Here is a 19,273-nt window from a genome sequence, read left to right as displayed (position 1 = left end):
ACTAAAACCAAAGAGGTGATTAGTTCTTCTCAAGTGGAAGATAATCTTGAACTTGACTTCGATGACAGAAAGACAGCTGACGCTCAGTTATCACATGAAGATAAAAGATTCATTAGTAAGATGAAAAAAGGAGTTCATTAACTGAAGAATAGTCATAACGATTTACCCTTTCCTCTCCAGGATGATAACATCAAGGTTTCAAATAACAAAATACTAGCAGAACAAAGACTCAATAAATTAAAGGTTAAGTTTGAGAAGAACAATCAACATGAGTGACTACAAGATTTTTATAGATGGTATGATTACTAAAAGCTATACAGATGTTGTACCAACACAAACTCTTGTTAGGAATATTGGTAAGGCCTGGTACATCCCATAACATAGACTTTATTAACTAAGAAGGTAAAAAAAAAAGTTGAGAGTTAAATTTTATTGTAGTGTAAATCATCTGTTACAAATTACCATTTGAACAAACTTGTTAAAGTGTTATACAGGTTAAGCCAAGAAAATATTGCACTCACATGTGGTGTAAAAGCAACGTACCACTAATTGAAGATAAACCTAAAGCATAAAGACGTTAATATTTCTCTGGTTGACCTTGAGGATCACAGCTGAATTCAGAATACCAGCTCACTTGTTTGGGGCAACATTATCTCCAAGTGTAACTAACTTTGAACTGCAGAAAGCTGCAGATAACTATAAGTATGAATCTGACTTAACTAAAATTGTAAGAAATAACTTTTTTTTATATTTCAAATAGCTTGAGTTCGGTAGCCACAAAGAAGGAAGCCGTCACTCTCATTGACTAGAACAAAAAAGTTATGTAGAAAAAAAGTTTTAACAATTTTTTTTTGTAAAATAGCAAAGGTGTACTACCAACAACTCATGAGAGGGCAGATGGGAATAAAAATCTAGACGTTAGTAAGATTGAAGACACACTCTTTGAGTAAGAGGTGAAATCTGGCCAAGGGCAACAAAAAGAGTAAACAAAAATAGCCACTTAACTGCCAGTTCCCTTCCAGATCCAAGAGTGTTAGCCAAAAAAAGGGATAAATGTCTGGAAACCTCTCTCATAAATCAGTTCAAGTCATAGGAATGTGGAAATACAGAAGTATGTAGGGAGCTATAGAGTTTACCAAAGAAATGTATGGATGGTTGAGTGTAAAGGTTAACTCTTGCATTAGAAGTGTACATATAAAGGGTGAAAAGGAAGAAAAGTCTTGTGTTGTAAGGCCGCGGGAGGAGGAAAGGAGGAGGAGGAAAAAGTTAGTAAGATCAGAAGAGCAGTTGCTATGAAAACAGTGGTAGAAGATAGCAAGAGCCGCAACACTGCGGCAGTGAAAAAGAGGTTGAAGACAGTCAATCCGAAGAAAGGAATTGATAAGGCAAAAAGCTTTTGATTCTATCATATCTAATAAACTTGTACGAGTGGAACCCCCTCATACATGCGAAGAGCACTCCATACATGGACAAAAATGTCCCTTGGCAAAGTGTAAGCAAGGAGATACAGTTTTTGAAAACAATAGGAGGGACCCCATCAGGTTCATAAGCATTCTGATGGTTTAGGGCAGCGAGAGCATGGAAAACATCATAATGAATAATTCAAACGATGCCATGAAATAGTCAGATGAAGGAGAGGGAAGGACTAGCCAAGAATCATCCAACGTAGTGTTATTAGCAAAACTTTGAGAGAAGAGTTCAACTTCAGAGCCAGATGTGATGGCAGTGGTGCCATCAGGCTGAAATAAAGGAGGGAAAGATTAAGAAGTAAAGTTATTGGAGATATTTTTGGCCAGATGCCAAAAGTCTCGAGGAAAGTTGGATCTCGAAAGATTTTGACATTTTTTCATAATGAAGGAGTGTTTGGCAGATTGGAGAACAGAGTTGGCATGATTCTGGGCAGACATATAAAACACATGCGATTCAGGTGATGGAAGGCTCACGTACCTTTTGTGGGCAACCTCTCTCTCATATATAACACGAGAACAGGCTGTGTTTAACCAAAGTTTGAAAGATCTAGTTTTAAGAGAAAGAGTTAGGAATGTACACCTCCATGCTAGAAAGTACAATCTCTGTTATGCATTCAGCACACAGAGATGTGTCTCTGACACGGAAGCACTAATCATTTCAAGGAGAATCAACATAATACCTCCTCAGGTCTCTCCAACTGGTAGAGAAAAATCACCAGAGGCACCTCCGCTTTAGGGGATCCTGTGCAGACGTAGAGAATGACCCCTACTGATCCAAACCACACTTGGTTCCATGATCTCATTGATGCAACATGCACATTCTATCTGATACTAGTAAAGTAATTAAAATACCTGATATTCAAAATGAGAAGTTATACCCTATTCAAAATATTATTATTGTAGGGAAACATGAGGAACTTTCCAAATATCAGAAAAATGCAAAAGGTTCTATTTTCACCGTGACAACAAAAATAGTATCGTCTACGCAAGCTCACTAGATTGGGACACTGCGATAACTATTCTAACCATTGCTATAAGGTGGACTAATCAATCGCCACAGCATGGTTGTGTTTTTCCTGCGACAGAAGTAACCATGTATGAGATGCATGCAACCGTTTTGGAGACGACCCAGTGCAGTCTTTGAGCGGGCAACGACAAAAGCTTCCCACCTGTTCTGTCACCGGCAAGAAATGAGAGAGAGAGAGAGAGAGAGAGAGAGAGAGAGAGAGAGAGAGAGAGAGAGAGAGAGAGAGAGAGAGAGAGAGAGAGAGAGAGAGAGAGAGAGAGAGAGAGAGAGAGAGAGAGAGAGAGAGAGAGAGAGAGAGAGAGAGAGAGAGAGAAAGAGAGAGAGAGAGAGAGAGAGAGAGAGAGAGAGAGAGAGAGAGAGAGAGAGAGGTGCAGGTTCGTTAAATGTCGTAGACATGAGCAGTTTATTGGTATTTTTACCAGTGACAATTAACAGGATCCTCTTTCAATAGAAGGATTTCTGCAACGAATGACTTCAAATTCACAACTGTTTCCGTACAACACCCCATTGCTATCGCAGACCGGCTGATGAATAGTCGAGCAGACCATTCGACACTTGTCAGGATTTAAACCAATTGGAGGAGGTAGGCCCCCTATTTGATGCGGACGATCGAAAGGACGCGCTGGAGGTCGTCTTGATGAGGCAGGTCTACCTGTGATGGGGTACGGTTCATTAGAAATACAATAATTAGTTAGTATAGATACAATTTAATATGTGAACCGGAAATTAACATTGCACCACATAAACTAACGATATAACTTATATGATCCGCACTTTTATAATGTGCAATATATATATATATATATATATATATATATATATATATATATATATATATATATATATATATATATATATATATCTATCTCTCTCTCTCTCTCTCTCTCTCTCTCTCTCTCTCTCTCTCTCTATATATATATATATATATATATATATATATATATATATATATATATATATATCTCTCTCTCTCTCTCTCTCTCTCTCTCTCTCTCTCTCTCTCTCTCTCTCTCTCTCTCTCTCTCTCTCTCTCTATATATATATATATATATATATATATATATATATATATATATATATATAATATATATATATAGGTGGTGATCATGGGATTGGGCAGACGTCCACACATAATGTTCGAATCCCACCACGTACCGCCTGGGTACTTTGCCATTTGTCAAGTGGTCTAAAGTTACCTGCCTGTCACTATGATACACAGGTTCTAGGTGGTTAGATTTTATTTTTCTATTTAAGAAGGGAAATCTGGTCAATAGCATCAAAAAAACATCAGACAAAACGGGCCGCTGAGATACTAGTTCCGGAGCAGATAGTTTTCAAAAAGAAGAGATAAATGTCTTGAAATCTTCCTCTTGAATGAATTCAAGTCATAGGTAGATGAAAATACAAAAGCAAGGAAGAAGTAAGATTCTTTGCTATATTGGGAACAGTTATCATAATGAAATTTGCAAGAAATACACCTTATGTTGATTTACTAGTATGGAGGTGTCTGGATACTTTTGAACTCATAGTTTAAGTCGTGGTTAGGTGAATATCTAGATCTAGCAGTTTCAGACCGCCAATGTAAGTAATTAATGAGTGAAAACACTGGTTAAATCTCGTATTACTAACGTGAACTTGTTAGGAATATATTCATCACAGTGTTTTGTGTGGCAGGATACGCCGGATAAAATAAATGAAACTTTCAAGTTATAAGAGGTTGAAGACAGTCAGGTAAAGAGGAAGAGTTAATGGAAAGACAGTTTTCCTTCTAACCGAAAAAAAAAAACAAGCTGTCTAAATGGTTATGTGGCTTTGAATCCCACGGAGTTATGTCGATGGTTGAGAGTGGGTAGTGGATTGGGGTCCTGTGCGTGTCTGCATGTTGGGTGGGTGGACATTCGTGTATGTGGCAGATTTTTTTTTTTTTTTTTTATGTAAGAGGGGAAGGCTGACCAAGAGCAACATAAAACGAAAAAAAGCCCACTTAATTGTCAATCCCCTTAGAGGTCCGAGAGTGTTAGCCCAAAAAAGAGGATAAATGTCTTGAAACCTCCATCTTAAAATTAATTCAAGCCACGAAGCTGGAAATGCAGAAGGAGGTATGGAGTTCCTGAGTTTACCACAAAAAATGTATGAATGATTGAGAGTAGTGGTTAACTCTTGCATTAGGGAATAAGACAGAGTAAAAATGAGAGGAAAAGATGCCACATATGCAATATTCCGGCGGTGAAAATAAGGCTGAAGACAGTAATCAGAGGAGACTGGGTTATATGCCAGTGAATCCAACATAATTTAGCACTCATGATTAGGTTAGTTCATTTATGCTTTTCAATATGCACATTTGAATTTTGCTTGGTGTTACTTAATAAATTTTCTATCTACCAAAACAAATCCTTTTTTTCTTATTTTGTCTTATCCGAAGCGAAATTTGATATACAATATTCAAGTTAGGTATGGCAATTGTTAAGGTAGTGGATGTCATGGACAGAGCTAAGAGATTTTGCCAGGAGATAGAGGATATGTATCTTTAGTAACGGTACGATTTGTGTGTCGAGAACGAATTAAAATCGCAGTTTTGAGGTGAGCGAGATAGTTAGAAAATATTTTTAGAAAAAGGATATTTGTTTGTATGTATACAGTCGGCCCTCTAAATTGTAAAGCTGTTTTCCTTCTTATATTTCTAATAAAAGTGAGATTTATTTTCTATGACAGCTTTCATTGGCTATATAGATTTGTGACGTGTATCATAGACCTGCCATCTCCTCTTCCACATTCCCCATCTTGTCCCTCTTCCCCAGCCCCGTACTTCCTTCAAATCCTTCCTCTCCCCTCCCCCCGCTTTCTCTCTCTCTCTCTCTCTCTCTCTCTCTCTCTCTCTCTCTCTCTCTCTCTCTCATATGAACACTTCCATCCAGTTTTTATATCCAGAACGGCTTCTTTTCATAGGCACATGGGGAATATTGCACCTACACAACTTTATGCAGTATTGTATTTCTGACTTGGTCCATCCACTCATGACGAATAATCAGGATGACCTAGAGTGTAGACATCTACTAACAACCACACAATTCTTACATAAATACGTAAAAATATAATATTTTATACTTTTCTGCCTCATGATATTGAAAGTTTATTACTGTCCAAAAGGAAATATTGCCTCGATCTACCAAATACATAGAACATAAGTACTGACTCTCAATCTCACATTTCACAACGTTATACTTGAACTTCGTCAAGTCTTCTGTGTCTCTTAAGCTTTTTGAGTTATGTAAATGTGTTATATGTCAGTTAGTAAACATAACAATCAGCTTTTCAATCATATATTCGCATTCGTCCAATGTCAAATCCTTAATCTTAACCCATTTCTTTACAATGCAACATATTTTTGTGCTTACCTTCATTCCTAGGAATACAAACTCCTCTCCGTCGAAGGGGTCCTGGTCTGCAGTTAAAATCACGCTGCCCCTCTGTCATAATTGTGATTGCCACCAAGATTAAAACTGCAACGTTCATTCGGAAAGTGATACTCATTGTTGATTGGAGTCTCTCCGAATGACTTTTCTGAAAGTAAACTCTACTGAATTACATTAAAATACTGACTGTGTGTGTGTGTGTGTGTGTGTGTGTGTGTGTGTGTGTGTGTGTGTGTGTGTGTGTGTGTGTTTGAGTATGAATCAGAAATGTCATGGACTGGAAGTTACAGGAACTTAAAAAGCATAAGTGCACATCAATAGCCAAACAAGGTCCTATCTCGCAACGTCCACCTGCCATTGTTGCCATATAAGGTTATTTGAATCTGTGGTATAATTTGCTATCACGATACACCTAGTTCTTGAATTTCATTAAATTTTCTGTTTACAAAATTTTTAATAGTACATAGTCAAGTAACACCCTCAAAACTGCAACATCTAACACTATTGACATCTCTTCACTCCTGCCCACTTGTCAACTTATAAAAGAGTTGAAGAAAAAAAAAATTGAAAAAAAGAAAAGTATACTTTATTTAAAAATAAAAGGGAAAAAGATTTTTGGAATTATCTTTTTATTTCTTAGCGGAATGTATTTAGTGTTATTTTCATATTTATATGTAAGATAGTTTAAATAAGTAAAATTAAAGAATAATTTAGAGTGAAAAAAATTCAAGTGTCATTTGAACGACAGACACTTGTTCAGGTGATGCTGACACAGGTTGGTCCAGATACACAAAGCTTGTGTTAACTTGTACTGTACAGAAAATGAACAAGAAAGGTTTGATTTTTTTTTCAAGTAATACATAAAGCTTCCTGTTATGATAATCTTTTGTGTATTTATATATATATATATATATATATATATATATATATATATATATATATATATATATATATATATATATATATATATAATACAATTATCTCAGACGATTAGGCGTTTGTGAAATCCCTACGTGACCTGTTCAGTCCCTGAAGAATGGTCGTCTCTGGAAAGCCGTGGAAAAGTGTAGAGTGGTATCATCAACGTAAAAGTGGATAGGGCAAGAAGTTTGGTAAACCAAATCATTAATGAGTAATAGGAAGAGAATGGGTGACAGGACAGAACTCTGATGAACACCACTCTTAATAGATTTAGGAGAACAGTGACCATCTAACAAAGCACCAATAGAACGGTCGAAAAGGAAACTTAAGATGAAGTTAGAAAGAGAAGGATAGAAACCGTAGTAGGGCAGTTTTGAAATCAAAGCTTTGTGCCAGACTCTATCAAAAGCTTTTGATATGTCTAACGTGACAGCAAATGTTTCACCGATATCTCTAAAAACAGATTCAATAAGGAAAGCCAGATCACCAGTATAGCAGCCCTGACGGAAGCCATAGAAGATTGTGAAGGGACATATGTTTAAAAATCTTCAAACTGAGGATAGATTGAACTTTAAACAAGCAAGAAGTTAGAGCTATAGGGCGGTAGTTTGAGGGATTAGAACGGTCACCCTTTTAGGAGCAGGTTGAATGTAGGCAAGAAGGAATGGCAGAAGTCGATACACGGAGTTGGAAGAGTTTGGCCATTAAGGTAAGGTGCAAGCCCGGAAGCACAGTTTTTGAGAACGATGGAAGGGTTCTCATTAGGTGCATAAGCCTTCTGACGCTTTAACTCAGCGAGGACATGGAAAACATCATAACGAATAAATTCAAACGATGGCATGAAATAATCAGAGGGAGGAGGATAGGGAAGGGCTTGCCAAGAATAATTCAAGATAAAGTTATTAGCAAAAGTTTGAGAGCAGAGTTCAACTTTAGAGATGTGATGGCAGTGGTGCCATCCGGATGAAATAAAGGAGGGAAAGATGAAGAAGTAAAGTTATAGGATATTTTTTGGCCATATGCCAGAAGTTTCGGGTGGAGTCGGGGCTTGAAAAGTTTTGACATTTTCTATTTATGAAAAAATGTCTGGCAAGTTGAAGAACAGACTTGGCATGAATCCTGGCAGAAATATAGAGTGCATGAGATTAAGATGAAGTAAGGCCCAGATGTTTTTTGTGGGCAACTTCTCTGTCATGTATAGCACAAGAACAAGCTGTGTTTAACCAAGGTTTAGAAGGTTTAGGTTGAAAAAGAGTGGGAAATGTTCGCCTCCATGCCAGACACTATCACCTCTGTTATGCGTTCAGCACAAAGAGATAGGTCTCTGACATGGAACCAGTAATCATTCCAGGGAAAATCCAGAGTCACCTCCGCTTTGGGGGATCCTGAGGAGGGATCGGACAAAATATGAGATTGTGATCGCAGGAGCCCAAAGGAGAAGATAGGGTTACAACATAAACAAAATGATCAAAGATAAGGAAGAGGTCAAGAATGTTGGACGTACCTACAAGTCGGTAAGGAATACGAGTATGGTGTTGCAGCAGTTACTCTAGGTCATGAAGGATGTGAAAGTTGAAGGCTAGTCCACCAGGATGGTCAGTGAAGGAAGAGGAAAGCCAAAGCTGTTGGTGAACATTAAAATCTCCATGGATGGAGATCTCCGTGAAAAGACAGAGACAGAAAGTGCCTCACTTTTGAAGATAGATAGTAAAAAAGATTACTATAGTCAGAGAAGTTACGTGGAAGATAAATAGCACAGATAAATTTAGTTAGCGAGTGACTCTGGAGTTGAAGCTAGATGGTGGAAAACTAGAAAAAATTCTATGGCGTGGGCACCCAAATTACTTTAACACCCACCTAAACTTTTTGTTGATTCACTTCTGCAACATTTGTTTTCCTAGATCTAATGTGCACAAAAACTTGACTTGCTCTTGTGCCAACGCTATAGAATCTTCCTAGTTTTCTACCATCTAGCTTCGACTCCAATCACTCTCTAACTAAACTTATCTGTGCAATTTATCTTTCACGTAACTTCTCTGACTATATTAAATTCTTTGACTATTTATCTTCAAAAAGTGTGGCACATTCTGTCTCCCTGTCCTTTCGCGGAGATCTCCATCCTTGGAAATTTCAATGTTCACCATTTGATGAACCATCCTGGTGAACTAGCCTTCAGCTTTGCCATCCTTAATGACCTAGAGCAACTGGTGCAACACCTTACTAGTGAAAGATATGAAAGATTGAGAGTAATGGCTAACACTTACTCACCTACTCTTCGCACGTTTGGTGGACTCCACTCACACAGCTTTATTAGATAGGGTTGAATGAAAAGCTATTCTTCCCATCAACGTCCCTCTTCTAACTGACTGTCTTCAGCCTCTTACCGCTGGAATGCTGCATCTCTTGCTATCTTTTATTGCTATTTTCATGCTAATTGCTGTACTGATCTTGTTAACTGCATGTCTCCCCTCCTGCTGTGTCCTCGCTGCAGAATGCGGTCTTCTTCCTCCCACTTTTACTCTTTCCTATTCCCTAATGCAAGAGTTAACCACTACTCTCAATCATTCATACATTTTTCTTGTAAACTCAGGAATTCCCTGCCTGCTTCTGTATTTCCATCTTCCTACAACTTGACTTCTTTTAAGAGGGAGGTTTCAAGACATTTGTCCCTATCTTCTGGTTAATTCCTTTGAAATCTTTTAGGGAAGCTGCATTTCCAGTGGGCCTTTTCTTATATTTTGTTACCCTTGGCAGGTCTCTCTTAAGTAAAAAAAAAAGAAAAGAAAAAAAACTTGCGTTAGAGAGTTAGACAGAATAGGGGTGAGAGAAAGAATAAAGCATTGTGTAGCGAGACCGCAAGAGGAGGGAGGTCAGGCAGCTACAAAGATTACAAGAGCAGTTAGTATGAAAATAGCGGTAAAAGACAATAAGCGATGCAACATTCCGGCGGATGATAGTCTGAGGAGGGGAATTGATGAGACGAAAAGCTTTTGATTCCACCCTATCTAATAGATCTGTGTAAGTGGAACCACCCGGAACATGCAGAGAGTACTCTATACGTGGACGGATGAGGTGGTTGTACATACTGTAGTTAGCAGTTGGGGTTGGGGTTGAAAAAAAAAAACACTGGCAGAGACACATCATAACGCTTAACATCATAAAAGCTGTTTTAGTAAGAGATGAGAGATGAAGTTTCCCGTTTAGGTTATGAGTAAAGGGTAGGCTGAAACTATTAAGTGTAGAAGAGGGGACAGTTGAGTGAGTTTTTCTGGCACTGCACACTATTGAGTTTTCTCTGCCTCAAATCATATATTTTACATTTACAATTATCAGACGTTAGGCATTCTGTGACGTCTCTGCATGACCTGTTGACTCCCTGAAGGATGGTCGTCTCTAAAAAGACGAGTCTAAGATGGTGAAATCAACGTAAGAGTGTTAGCCAGTACTCTCAGTCTTTCATACCTTTCTCTGGTAAACTATTTCTAATTTCCTATGACTTTGCTTCATTCAAGGCGTGATAAATGCACTCCATCTCTGGAATACAAAGTGGCCTTGCTATAGAAGAGGTCGTAGTTGTCGGTGAATATCTATCCACAGGTATCCCACCCTTGTTTCTAGTTTTATCCAAAACCTGTCAAAGTCTCCTAAACGACTCCTCATTCCTGATTTTATCAAGGTCATTCCCTCTTATGCTAAGAAAATAATGGGTTTGGGCACATGATCTCGCAGACACGTGTTGAGCCTAAGGTATCCCCGCTCCTAGCAAACACACCCTCGTCCTACGCTTCCTATCCAAGTGAAAAAATGCATCTAAATGCACTACCTAAAGGTCTATCCTGACTGTCACCAACAACCAGTACTCTACACCTTGTGGCAGGAAAACTGCATTTGCCCTCTCTTTTCTTAACTCGTCTTCTACTGCCACGTCCACCTTCTCCGCTCCTTTCAGCTCACTGAAGGTGTTCCTTGTCTTCACGAGATAAGGCGCCCTGAGGACCTTCTTCCTTTTGCCGCCCGTGTACACAACGTATCACTCTTTCCCCTTTATCGCCTTATTAGGTAAGGTTGACAGGGCGGGGGTTCCAACTCTCCCTCAGGGGGTGAGGTCTTCCAGCAAAACTCAGCCTGCAGGTCTGAGATTCGCACTAGAAAATCATTTTGCACCTCCATGGTCCTTCAATAGAACTCAACCTCCATTTCTGAGACCTTCGCAGCAAAATCCTTGAGAACAGAAGAATTACCACACTGTTACGGCCCGTCCGTAACATACTTCACTACCATCACCTCCTCCGCTTGCTACCTCGTTCGCCACCTCTCCACCTCCCCTTCCACGTCACCGTCTCATAAACCTTCCACGTCACCGTCTCATGAACCCTCCACGTCACCGTCTCATGAAGCCCCGCTACTGTCCCGAAGTTGGATTCACGCTGCCCCATTCGATTCAAGAGGAAGTGTTAAGCAAGCTCCCTGCTTTCTGGAAGGCAGTCGAGATCAAGGCTTCAACCAGTGAACACAACGCCTCTTGGACTACCGTGGGATCCACTTCACCCAGCACTTCACCACTGCGACACCTCATAAGTATCACTTCCCCTCGTCCCGTTTTTTCCACATTGCCTCCATATAGGATTAGTATTATTGTTAGGCATTAAGTTGGGTTCTTTATTGTTGTATTTATTTCTGTGTTACATATATATATATATATATATATATATATATATATATATATATATATATATATATATTTGTGTGTGTGTGTGTATGTCATTTTTATGTGTTTCATGTTATATCTATGTGTATGTCAGTTTCAATGTCATTGGGTTATTAAATAGCTTTTTAAGTGCCCCCTTTGCATATCCTTACCAGTTGAACCTGCAGTGTTTTTTTTTTATTGTTATTGTTCACCGGCTCCCCGATGCCAATCTTACCCATTTAACCGGTGAACGTAACAAACACTCAGCCTTGTAATTTTTAAATCTATGGAACACCACCTCTCCTCTACTAAACCTCATCTTTTCCTAACAGAAACACAGCTGTTTAAGGAAACTGACAGTAGCCTCTTCTCTGTTACCTCCTACTTTCTCTATTCTCATTTTCTTTCCAAAGCTGCATGTTGCGTCTATGTGCGCAACGACGTAACTTGTTCTCGTGCCCACGCTCTTTAATCTTCCGAGTTTTCCACCATCTGTGCTGTCTATCTCTCCTCTAACATTTCTGACTATAGTAAAATTCTTTGACTATTTGACTTCCAAAGTGGAGCACATTCTGTCCCTCTACCCTTTTGCGGAGATCTCCATCCTTGGAGATTTCAATATTCACCACCAGCTTTAGTTTTCCTCTCCCTTCACTGACCATCCTGGTGAACTAGCCTATAACTTTGCTATCCTCCATGACATAGAGCAACTGGTACAACACTCTATTCTTAGTCCTGATCGTCTTGGAGTTACGCCCAACATTCTTGATTTTTTCCTTACCTCTAACACTTCAGTTTATGCTGTCACTCTATCTTCTCCGTTTGGCTCCTCTGATCACGATCTTATTTCTGTATCTTGTCCTATATCTCCAATCCCGCCTCAGGATCCCCAAAGCGGAAGTGCCTATAGCATTTTACCTCTGCCAGATGGGGAAACCTGAGGAGGTATTAGCTGATTTTCTCTGAAATGATTACTGTTTCCTTGTCTGAGACCCATCTCTTTGTGCTGAACGCATAACGGAGGTGACAGTGTTTGGCATGGAGGCACACATTCCTCATTCTTTTTCTCAAACTAAACCTTCTAAACCTTGGTTTAGAAGGCTATACGTGATAGAGAGGTTATCCACAAAAGGTACTTGAGCCTTTCATCTCCTGAATCTCACGCACTTCATATTTATACCCGGAATCATGCCAAGTCTGTTCTTCAACTTTTCTAATAACTACGTCTTCATCTTTTCCTCCATTACTTCATCCTGATAGCACCACTGCCATCTCTTCTGTATCTAAAGCTGAAGTCTTCTCTCAGACCTTTGCTATAAACTCCACCTTGGATGATTCAAGGCTTCTTCCTCCGTCTCCTCCTCCCTCTGACCATTTCATGAAATTGATTAAAATATTTTGCACCTGAGTTTTCTATAACACAACTGGCATAAAACCTTGAAAGACTTACAGACCGAATGGGATCCCTCTTATTGTTCTCAGAAACTGTGCCTCTGTGCTTGTACCTTGTTTGGCGAAACTTTATATTCTGTCTTTCCATTTCTATTTTTTTGTCCTGTTGGAGGTTTGCCTATATTCAGTCTGTTTCTAAAAACTACAGCCATATATCTTTAATATTTTGCTTATTTAAAGTTTTGAGCATATCCTCAATAGTAAGACTCTTAAACATCTACCACTTCACAATCTTCTGTCTAATCGCCTTCAAGATAGCTCCACTAGCTTTCTTCACTAAGTCTTAATCATTATCTTTTAGAGATAATGGGGAAACTTTTACTGTTCTGTTAGGAATATCAAAAGTTTTGACAGTCTGGCACAAAGCTCTGCTCCATAAACAACTCTCCTACGGTTTCTATCCTTTTCTATACAGCGTCATCTCAAATTTCTGCCATCACTGTTTTTTTTTTTTTTTTCTGGCTGATGTAATAGGCGGCCATTGCATTGTCCTTATCCTAAATCTATTAGTAGTGATCCTCAGGGATCTATCCTTTCACCCATTATATTCCTATTTTTCATGAATGATCTAAAGCAATCTTGTTCTAATCACTGCTATTCTCATGATAGCACCATACACTTTTCCACGTCTTTTAAGAGACGATCAACCCTTCAAGAAGTCGATAAATCACACAGTAACGCCACAGAATATTATCTTCTTCAATGACGCTTAATTGTCCCTTTCTTCTACACTTACTATTCTCGGTGTGTCCTTTATTCATAATTTAAACTGGAAACTTCACATCTCTTCTCTAGCTAAAAACATCTATCACCTTAGGCGTTTCGTTTCCGTTATTTTTCTCATCCCCAAACTCCTATGGACAAGAACTTAATCTGCCTTTGTATAAGAGAATTACAGTCATACTGCTGTCTTATATAGGGTGGAATCAAAAGCTTTTAGTTTTATCAACTCCTCACCTCTGACCGATTGTCTCCAGCCTCTTTCTCACCACAGCAATATTACATCTCTTGCTGTCTCCTACCACTATTTCCATACCAATTGTACTTCTGATCTTGCTAATGGCATGCCTCCCATCCTTCCGCGGCCTTGCTGCACAAGAATTTCTTTTTCTCGTAGTGGATAAGGTGGTGAGCGTGGGATCGGGCAGACGTCCACACGTAGGTTCGAATTCCACCACATATCGCTTTGAAGCTATGATATTTGTCGAGTGGTTTAAAGTTATCTACATGTCACCATGATACCCAGGTTCTAGGTGGTTACACCAAAGATACGCTTTGGTGGTTATATGGGCCCTAATATGTGTACCTATAGTGGTACACATATAACATAAAATTGCTTGCACCACTAATGGGCGGAAATTTAACAGCGCTTCCCACATATACTCTTCAAGTATGCCTACAGGCGCTATAGGCCACAACATAAAAAAAAACCCTATTCTGACAATCCCTCTACTCGTAATGCAAGAAATAAACAGAAATCTCAATCATTTTTTTTTTCTCGTAAACTCCGGAGCTCGCTTTTTTTTTTCTTTATGGAAGAAGGGAAGCTAGTCAAGGGACAAAAAAAAATTAACAAAAAAGGCCCACATGATTGCCAGTAGCCTAAAAAGAACAGTAAGTTAGCTAAGAGTCTAAAAAAAAGTCAAGTCGTAATGTTATGGTTGATGTTTTTTTTTTTTTTTTTTTTGGTGGGTGGCCATAGCACACTCTTTCAGACACGCTGGCAACCCAGGACCAGCATCTAACCAGTACTGCTAAGTCATTGGGAGTTTAACCAAAAGAACCATAACCCCGGTGTTATCTAAGATTTTTGAGCGCCTGCTGGCCAAGCGTCTCAATCGTTTTTTAGATATTAATAATTTGTTGCCATCTAGTCAGTTTGGTTTTAGAAAAGGTCTCAGTACTTCTGATGCTCTCGTTTGCATAACGCACGACATGCAAGCTGCCCTTGATGCTGGTCATGAATCTAGAGTAATTTCACTTGATTTTAGTTCTGCATTTGATCGTGTTAATCATAGAGCCCTTTTATCGAAAGTTAGATCTATTGGTATTGGTGGCCGCGTCCATCAAGTTCTGTCAGAGTTCCTAACGAGTCGAAGGCAGCGTGTGACTGTTGATGGCTGCCTTAGTTCTTTTAGTCCAGTTGTATCCGGTGTTCCGCAGGGAAGTGTTCTGGGACCTCTTCTTTTTATTATTTATACATCTGACATGTGGTGTGGGATTGAATCTAATATGGTTGCTTATGCTGATGACACCACTATATATGCGACAATTCCTTCCCCACAGGATAGGCAGAGAGTCGCTAATGTACTCACTCAAGATGTTTCAAGGATTCTGTCATGGTGTGATCGGTGGGGTATGAAACTGAACCCGAGTAAATCCCATAGTATGGTTATTAGCAGATCAAGGACACCTTTCCCAGTTCACCCTGATATTGTTGTCAACGAAGTACCTATTCCTAATTGTTCGTCTCTGAAGTTACTCGGAGTCACCCTTGATCCCAAACTTACTTTTGAGTTGCACTTGCGTTCACTTGCATCATCAGTCTCATGTAAAGTTGGTTTGTTACGCAAATGTAGGCGGATATATTCCTCTGATGATATTGTAAGAAATTGCTTTTACTCTTTCATACTGCCTCATTTTGAATATTGTCACTCTGTGTGGATCTCTGCAGCAGAGTCTCACTTAAAGCTTTTAGATAGAGCATTCAACCAGATTAAATTTCTTCTTCCTAATCTTGAGATTAATCTTCGGCATCGTCGTTTGGTTGGATCATTGTCCTATTTCTTCAAAATCATGTCTAATTCCAACCACCCGTTGCATTGTCATTTGCCTGCCCCTTCACTACCAGCACGTGCTACAAGACAATCCTTGATCATGAATGACCGTTCCTTGTCTGTGAATCGATGTAATACTTCACAATTTTCCCGGTGTTTTATCCCAGTATCTGCTAGACTCTGGAATACAATTCCCAACGAGATTGTTAATTCTAGTAACATTGAAGCATTTAAAAAACGTGTGAATACCTTTCTTCTCTCTGAACTCACTACCTCTTAGATCTCTACCAATCTTCCTATTCTGTTGTTCATTCCTGTTACTTCCTTTCACTTATCGGTGAGGTGCCGCCCACTGGGCCTTTGGGTTTATGCAGTTATGCTTTCCAGTGGGTCGCCTTCATTGACCTCATAATAATAATAATAATAATAACCTCTCCCACCAACCAAAACAGTCTCTCCCATTATCGCCTGGCACTGTTCAGCGAAGGGGACTTGGATCTTCACTCCTACAATTAGTTACCACTAAAGTGGATGTTGTAACATAACAATAAGAAGATGGAAACACAGAAAACAGGCAGGGAGTACAAGAGAAAGGCATGAAGGATTGAGAGTGTACTGGTTAACTCTTACATTAGGGAGATGGACAGAACTGGGGTGAGAAAAGAAGAAAGTCTTGTACAGAGAGGAAGAGGGGAGGCATGTAATTAGCAAGATCAGTAGAGAATTAGCATGAAAATAGCGATAAAAGGGTTGCAAAATTTCGGCGGTGAGAAAGAAGCTTAAGACAGTCAGAGATAGAGGAGTTAATATGATGAAAAGTTTTTATTCCACCCTGTCTAATAAAACACTCTTATTTATTGTCCTGAAAGAAGTTTGTGTAAAACTGCAGTATACAGATTGTGATTTATTGGTTAAGTAACTTTCAAATAGTTTAACGCTATAGTGACGGAGCTTACTCAATAGAATTTTGTGACGTGGGGTATTGAATGTTTTTTTTGGATAGGTCCAAGAGTGTTCCTATGACATGTTGATTTTCTCTAGATAATAAATAGAAATAAATAAAAAACAATAAATAATAGAAGATATTGATATATATATTAGATGTGAACTATAAGAAGTCGGTTTCAGTGGAACGACGTGGCCTAAATCCAAGTTGATAATCTGTAAGTAAACAATTATTATGTAACAAGACAATAATTTATAACTTTAAAATAAATCTTGATCTTGGCGGTACATTTTCTTAACTGCTCTTAAAGTTGTTGTTAGTTTATCTCTGTAAGTTGTATATTGCTTACGGAATGTAAGTAGCCATTTATATGCTAATTTTTCGAGTCGGTATTTTTCTCTAATACTCGTCTGTAATGCTAGAGTAATGTGTGGAATACGACTATTTTTGTTATCAATTTTAATGTTTTCTCACGGAAACGATCATCATATTTTCTTTGGAATTTACTATAATATATATTGTAAGAATGGTTAGGGAAGGTGCAATTAATGACTTCAGACCAATCAATGTGAGAAAGTGCAGCACTACATGCATCTAAAGCTTCCTGAGTGAATATTCTTTTCGTTTTATATACAGGAGGAGACGGAAGATTATTAGATTTAAATGAAGAAACAACTGGAAAGTGATCAGTGACGTCAGTTTTGATTACATGATTACCTACATTATTCTTTAAATACGTAGACCAAATTTGCTCCATAATGATGGCGGACGTGGCAGTCACTCATGTTGGCAGATCTTTAGTGGAAACATGGAGTAACTGTACAGTAAATTGATAAAATCCTGTATGTTGTCGTTATTGTGTAATAACAGATCCAGATTAAGATCACCAAAAAATAAATATTTCATTGTAATTACTATCTTTTATAAGAGTTAAAATATCATTAAAAACATTTAGAAATTTTTCAACATTAACTTGAGGAAGTCTATATATACGTACATATAAACAATAACACTTTACTATAAACTTCACCTCCACTCCCACACTTACAATAAAAGTTTCCATGAAGTTGTATTCCAGATAAGTTACATCCTGAAAACCTGTTGGAGACGTAAACTGCCACACCCCCACCATACTTGTTCCTATCATTTGTGAACATAGCATATACTGGCAAAATATATAACGCTGAAATGCCTAAATACGTCAAGCCTCGTCTCAGTGAACCCAAGTACGCCGTAAGTGACATTGTCATATAGCACTGTGTCTTTAGAATACTGGAAATTGATGGAAATAGATCTAATATTCAGTGTTAATAAATGAAAATCACAATTTTTACATAAAGAAGAAAACTCATCAAGAAGTATATTCAGACTGAGGGAAAGGTGGTGTGCCTAGATTTCAAGTCAAACTAATTACCATCAAGATCATTATTGTAATTGCTATCTTGCACACTGAAAGGATTAAAACTTTCATTGATTTCATGATTCATTATATCACCATAGCCAGATTCATTCAATAGATCTTCATTAGATACATTATTAAAAGGAAAAAGGAAGTTATCTTGCATTATTAGTAACAACATTAACTATGTCAAGGACTGTAATAGTGACAATAATAAAAAAAACATTAATAATAAAAAATAACTAACAGAAATCAATGAAAATAACAAAAAAAAAAAAAAGAAATTATCATCACTACCAACTCCATCATCGTTTTTATTATTATTATGATTACTATTATTATTATTATTATTATTATTATTATTATTATTATTATTATTATTATTATTAGTAGTAGTAGTAGTAGTAGTAGTAGTAGTAGTAGTAGGGAGTAGGTAGCCTAGTGGATAAGATGGTGAGCGTGGGTTCGGGCAGACATCCACGCGTAGGTTCAAGTCCCACCACGTACCGCCTTGAAACTTTGCCATTTGTCGAGTGGTTTAAAGTTACCTACAGTTTCTAGGTGGTTACACCAAAGGTGCGCTTGGGTGCTGATTTGGACCTTAATATGGGTGCCACTATAAATAAAATTGCCTGCGCCACTAATAGGTGGAAGCTTAACAGTGCTTCCAATACTCTTCAAGTTACCTACAGGCGCTATAGGCCACACACACAAAAAAAGTAGTAGTAGTAGGACTAGGAGTAGTAGCAGTAATAAAGGCAACATAAATGATAACAAATAATCGCTGATATGTAGATAGTTGTAGCAAAGATAGTAGTAGTAGTAGTAGTAATAGTAGTAATAGGAGAAACAACAATAATATGAAGCAATAGTAATCACAAAAAAGCTCTAGTAGTAGCAGTAGTAATAGTTATGTTAGTAGTAGTAGTAGCTAGTGGTAGTAGTAGTAGTAGCTAGAGGTAATAGTAGTAGTAGTAGCAGTAGTAGTAATATATAAGTGTTGATAAAGTAGTAGTAGTAGTAGCTAGAGGTAATAGTAGTAGTAGTAGCAGTAGTAGTAATATATAAGTGTTGATAAAGTAGTAGTAGTAGTAGTAGTAGTAGTAGTAGTAGTAGTAGTAGTAGTAACACCAAACATTAATAACACAACAGTACCAAATAGAGTATAAATGATGTACA

The 19,273-nt window shown here is 38.1% G+C and overlaps 1 long non-coding RNA gene across 1 annotated transcript in view; it reads right to left on the bottom strand.

The window, feature by feature from the left end:
• Positions 1 to 415: 415 nt before the first annotated feature.
• Positions 416 to 19,273, bottom strand: part of LOC123519670 — a 21,516-nt gene continuing 2,658 nt past the window's right edge. The window contains exons 2-3 of the long non-coding RNA XR_006679084.1: positions 5,892 to 6,057; positions 416 to 3,148 (exon numbers count right to left, since the gene is read on the bottom strand). This is a non-coding gene — a long non-coding RNA (uncharacterized LOC123519670). The remainder of the gene's footprint in view (positions 3,149 to 5,891; positions 6,058 to 19,273) is intronic.

The sequence above is a fragment of the Portunus trituberculatus genome, chromosome 7, assembly GCF_017591435.1.
Source record: "Portunus trituberculatus isolate SZX2019 chromosome 7, ASM1759143v1, whole genome shotgun sequence".
In the NCBI taxonomy this organism is placed as follows: domain Eukaryota; kingdom Metazoa; phylum Arthropoda; class Malacostraca; order Decapoda; family Portunidae; genus Portunus; species Portunus trituberculatus.
The sequence above is the reverse complement of the archived record's forward strand: the minus strand, read 5'-3'. Positions and strand labels throughout refer to the sequence as shown.